Source organism: Nipponia nippon, unplaced genomic scaffold, assembly GCF_047370975.1.
Source record: "Nipponia nippon isolate SJK-2023a ecotype South Korea unplaced genomic scaffold, ASM4737097v1 scaffold_126, whole genome shotgun sequence".
Taxonomy (NCBI): domain Eukaryota; kingdom Metazoa; phylum Chordata; class Aves; order Pelecaniformes; family Threskiornithidae; genus Nipponia; species Nipponia nippon.
The window spans coordinates 6,358-11,627 of record NW_028262320.1 but is presented as its reverse complement, the minus strand read 5'-3'; the positions used below and the strand labels follow the sequence as shown (position 1 = coordinate 11,627).

Genomic DNA, 5,270 nt, shown 5'->3' with positions numbered 1-5,270 from the left:
AAGGTATTGACCAGGTTCCCTGTGCTGCGTCCCCCGGCTGGGTGCTGGGGTGGGGGGCGCGGAGAGAAAGGGCCAGCAGCCGCTGCAAGCTGTCAAGTGCAGAGGACTGAAATGCTCGAGCCGCTTGGGTGCTTTTTGGTGGCGAGGCGATGGCTGTGGCTGCGTGGGCTGTGAGCGGGAGCAGGGGCAGAGAAGGGCGAGGCTTGTGACACCCCCCGCCCCCCCGTAAGGCGGCGGCGGCGGCGGCGGCGGCTGCGGGCGGCCCCAGGCGGGCCGGGGGCAAGTCCTGTCTCCCCGCGGGGCGCGGTCGGAGCGCCGGGCTTGGTGTGGTGCTGCCGCCTGGCGGCCAAAAGCGGGTACTGCAGGGCGGGAGCCGCGCAGGGGCGGTGGCGTCCCCGTGGTCGCCGGTGCCGGTGGCCGGTAACGGGCATGCGACAGCGCGGTGGCCGCGGGGTGCTGCCGCCGCAGCCGTTGCTGCCTCCCGGTAAGGAAGCGCCGCTCTCGCCGCACGGGAGGCGCTTGCCGCTGCTAGCACTGCCGCGTCCGCCTCCGCTGCAGCCCCGCCCCGTGGCGTCCGCCTCCGCTGCAGCCCCGCCCCGCCGAATGCCCCGGTCCTGGTGTGGAGCGGCCCCGCCCCTAGCGCCGGGCCCCGCCCCTGGATGCCCCCGGGCAGGGGAAGGGCACCACCCCTAGTGACAGGCCCCGCCCCTGGAGACCACGCCTGCGCACTGTGTTGGGGTGGAGCTTAGCCGCGGGGGGGCGGAGCCTAGCGGTGGTAAGGCGGAGCTTTGCCGTGCGAGGGCGGAGCTTCACTGGCGCATGCGTGCTGTCTCGGGGGCGGAGCCTTGCCGAGGGGGGGCGGTGCTTTGCTCTGAAGGGCGGGGCTTTGCCGCGGGTGGGCGGAGCTTGCCGTGTGAGGGCGGAGCTTACCCAGCGCATGCGCGCTGTCTCGGGGCGGAGTTTTGCCGTGGGGGCGGAGCTTTGATGTGAAAGGCGGAGCTTTGCCGCGCATGCGCGCTGCCTCGGGGGCGGAGCGCGGAGCCTTGCCAGGTGAGGGCGGAGCTTTGCCGGGTGAGGGCGGAGCTTGACCAGCGCATGCGCGATGCGTCGGGGGCGGAGCCTTGCCGCGGGGGGGCGGAGCTTTGCCGGGTGAGGGCGGAGCTTTGCCGGGTGAGGGCGGAGCTTGACCAGGGCATGCGCGATGCGTCGGGGGCGGAGCCTTGCCGCGGGGGGGCGGAGCTTTGCCGTGGGAGGGCGGAGGTTTGCTGTGAAGGGCGGAGCTTTGTCTGCGCATGCGCGCTGTCTCAGGGGCGGAGCTTTGCTGCGGGGGGGCGGAGCTTTGCCGTGGGAGGGCGGAGGTTTGCTGTGAAGGGCGGAGCTTTGTCTGCGCATGCGCGCTGTCTCAGGGGCGGAGCTTTGCTGCGGGGGGGCGGAGCTTTGCCATGGGAGGGTGGAGCTTTGCCGAGGGGGCGGAGCTTCACCGGCTCATGCGTGCTGTGTGCAGGGCAGAGCTTGGCTGCAGAGGGCGGGGTTTTCCGCTGGGAGGGCGGAGCTTCGCCAGCGCCTGCGAGGTGCATCGGGGGCGGGCATCGCGCCGTGGGTGGAGCTTCCCCCCGCGGAGGGGCCAGCGGGAGCCCGGCTGCGGCTGCAGGCAGGGAGGAGGTGAGCGGGGAAAGTCCCGAGAAGGGCGGCGGTGCCTGGGGGGGGGAGCGGCCGGGCGGGCGGGAGGCAGGGGGGGGGGGGGGGGCGGTGCCGTGTGGGAGCCGGGCGGGTGGGGCTTCCCGGGGCCGGGCGGCGGGGGGGCGCCGCGCCGCTCCGGGGCCGGGCGGCGGGGGGGGCGCCGCGCCGAGCTGAGCCGCGCTGGTTCGATGCTGGGCGGGCGCCGCGCCGGTGCGGGCCGGGCGGCGGGGCAGCGCCGAGCCGCGCGGCCGGGGCCGGGCGGCGGGGCGAGCGCCGCGCCGCGGGGCCGGGCGGCGGGGCAGCGCCGCGCCGAGCCGAGCGCCGCGCCGGGCTCCGGGGCCGGGCGGGCGCCGCGCCGAGCCGCGCCGCTCTGGGGCCGGGCGCCGGGGGGCCGCCGCGCCGATCTGAGCCGCACTGATTCGATGCTGGGCAGGCGCCGCGCCGGTCCGGGGCCGGGCGGCGGAGAGGCGCCGCACCGAGCCCCGCCGGGGCCGGGCGGCGGGGGAGCGCCGCGCCGAGCCGCGTCGGTCCGGGGCCGGGCGGGGGGGGAGCCGCGCCGGTCCGGGGCCGGGCGGGGGGGGCGCCGCGCCGCGTCGGCGCCGGGCGGGGGCGGGCAGCCGGAGGTGTTGGCGGGGGCTGCCCGGAGCCGCGCTGGGGGCTCGGCGGGGCTTCCACGTGCGGCGGCGGCGGGGGGAACGGTGTCCCCGCAGGGTCCCAAAGCACGGAGGGTTGCGTCTCGCGGCATCCGGGGCTTTTGGTCGGTCACGTTGGTTGCCCGGGGCATGCCGGGAGGTGTAGTTTCTAGGGCCGTGGCTGCCGGACAAACCGCTTCCTTTTTGCCTCCTCCTTTCCCAGCGTCACCTTCTGCGTCCCGGGAAGAAAATCCCGCGTGGGTGATTCCGCTCGGCGCTCAGGTAATCGCGTGTCTGGGGCTGCGGGAGCGGGGAGAAACCCTTGCCGGGTCAAGGACGCTCCAGGGGCGCCACATCAAAGCCAGAGGAAAGGCAAAGCCGCTGCCCGTGCAGAAAAGCCGATGACAAATTGCAGCTGAGAGAGCGCGCCGCGTTCCTGCAGTGCTCCCTTGGCAGTTTCGGCTGTTTGCCTTCCGGGCAAAAGAACAGACTTTCCTCTAGGAGAAATGAAGAGCTGCCTGTTCCCTTCTTTAGGGTCCGGTGTTTCTCTTCTGGTCGGTCGTGCTACTTTGATGGGCGAGCTGGAAATAGCCTGTTGTTTTGATACGCAGAACTAAATTGTTAGTAACATGCGGTGTCAGTAGAGTTCATTTTGGAGCACCTAGGTGCCAGTGGAAACGTAAGGAATGAAACGCGATGGAAACCGATCTTTAAACTTTAGTTTTCCTTGGTTTTTCTTTGCCATCAGAGCGTCGGTGGCACGGTGGCCTGTGGCTCGGTGCACGTTCTGTTCCGTGGAGCCTTCGGTCTAGGACTTTGAAGTAACAAAGTTTGTCCTTCCAGAAAAGGGCTAGTCGCTCCTAGGATTGAGGTGTGGGCTTGGAGAGTCTCTTAAGCACGTGCCTAGAATTAAAGCCGAATTTCACTTCGTGTTGCTGCTGTTTGTCTTCACTTTCATTCCTTTCGCCACGGCTCCATCGTGAGCGGGAGCTCTGAATCATCCCTTTTTTTCAGTCTCGCACACGTTTTTTTACCCAAGGAGGTGCTACGTTTAGAAGTTAAGGAGTTTTCTCACAAACGCGTCGGTCGATGCAATTGCGTTGTGATTGTTAAAACCCCCAAAATAACACCGGTCTTACAGATCTGGCCTATTTCTTCTGAACACGGATTCGTCGCGTGCAGATCGGGATACAGATCGTCTGCGCTTCCTGCTCTGTGGAGGACACTGTGCTGAGACAGGGGTGAGCTCCCAAAGGAAAAAAAATACAAGGTCATGGGGTTTTTTTGTTTGTATTTGGGGGCGGGGGGGGGGTGTATTTAAAAGAAAAAAAAAAAAAAAGAGTGGAATGTTGACTGGTGGCAGCCTGCAGAGCTTTTTTGCTGCCCGGCCTCTCCTTTTCCTCTCTTGAAGTCCTCTTTTGTGGCTGTAATTGTCGTTTGGAGAAGTTCGGAAGAGCAGTTCAGGGACTTGCCTGGGCCCGTGTGCTAGTAATACCAGGAAGGGAAACGCTTGAACCGGTAGCAAAGAAGTTGGCTCCAAGTAGAGGTTCTGAAGGAAGAACAACGATAACAGGAAGCAAATAGCAAGTTACCAAAAAATGGGCGCGTGTCAAACGCCTCCGAGTTTTATTGCCGAATGTTGTTTGGCAATATGTTCCAAAGGGCTATTTTTTCCTTCGCTCGGCTGTAGCCTTCGCAAGACTTCACAAAACCGGGCAGCTTGGGACTCCTCCCCAGCTTTATGCTACAGGTTTTTTTTCCTCTCTCAGCAGAGTGTCAGCTGCCGCCGTTTCACCGTGGTCGCCCTTTCTTCTGCCGTGAAAGCGCAAGACGGACGGAAAGGCTGCGTAGCGGTCTGCGAGTACAAGGTACGTCCGCGATGCGTGTCCGCGTTTTTCCTAAGGCGCTTGGAGCATGGACTTCAAAGTTAACGTCAAGAATGCGCCAGCTCTCCTTCCTTCTGTAGTTTTTCTAGGAACTATTTTAACGCAGATCCTAAAAGGAAAAGAAGGTCTGCGCTGGAGCGTGTTCTGCCTGTGCAAAGCCGACTTCCCTCCGTTTATTTTGCCTTCCTGAAAGCGCAATCTTCTGTTTCTGTGCGCTTACTAGGAAATGATATCGGGAAAATAGTTGCGTCCTAAAAGAGGAAAGACGCCGTTTGTAAGAGTTCAGGCGTTCAGAAGAAACAGGCTTTGTTTTCGTCATAGAAGCTGTGTGCTTTTTCAGTCAATAAGTTTTGAAAATATCTTAGAGTAGTACTTGAAAAGCTTACTGAGATACTAGCGTCCGTACTAAAAGCGATCCAGGTCCAAGGAGAGACGTGGACAAAAGAGGAGGAATCGGCCTCGAAAATTCGTGTGTGTGATCAAAAACGTTCAAAACTGTAAATACGGGTGTGAGGCATTGCAGTAGAGAAAAATCTCTCGCCTTTATATATATATATATATATATAAAAAAATAATATTCATATGTATATATACAGTATTCATATATATATATATATATATATAAAAAAAGAAGGATTTCCAAATACAAACCTATATCTGCTGTATTATATAAATGATTCAAAAATAATTTTCTGTCTTTTTCCATTTTTTCCGTCTCCGTTTTAGTTCACCGATGCGGGTTTTTAAATCACTTCCTGATGTCCTGTTTTTTAATTTTCCCAATTATTTCTTGTCTTTCCTTAGTGCCCTTGCTTTTTAAAATTTTGTTTCTGCATCTCTGTTTTAGTGCACTGTCCCTAATGCTGATTGCTTTTTAAGTTTTCTTTCTATGCCTCCTTTTATTCCGTTCACTGTCTTTATTTTGAATGATTTCTTGTCTTTCCTTAGCACTGTCGCTTTTAAAAATTTCTGTCTATGTCTGCATTGTAGTTCAATGTTGCTACTTTGTACTGCTTTCCTCTCTTAATCCTTTGGCTTTTAAAATTTCTACTTGCATCTTGTTTGCTGTCAT

At 60.5% G+C, this 5,270-nt stretch overlaps 1 long non-coding RNA gene across 2 annotated transcripts; it reads left to right on the top strand.

Annotated features, from left to right (window-relative positions):
* Positions 1–1,533: 1,533 nt before the first annotated feature.
* LOC148056598 (uncharacterized) lies at positions 1,534–4,838 on the top strand. Of its 2 annotated transcripts, none has more exons than XR_015702831.1 (3): positions 1,534–1,662; positions 3,454–3,582; positions 4,085–4,838. It is a non-coding gene; the product is annotated as an uncharacterized LOC148056598 (long non-coding RNA). The 2 variants fall into 2 exon arrangements; XR_015702830.1 differs by having other exon boundaries at positions 3,454–3,553; positions 4,085–4,835.
* Positions 4,839–5,270: the final 432 nt, after the last annotated feature.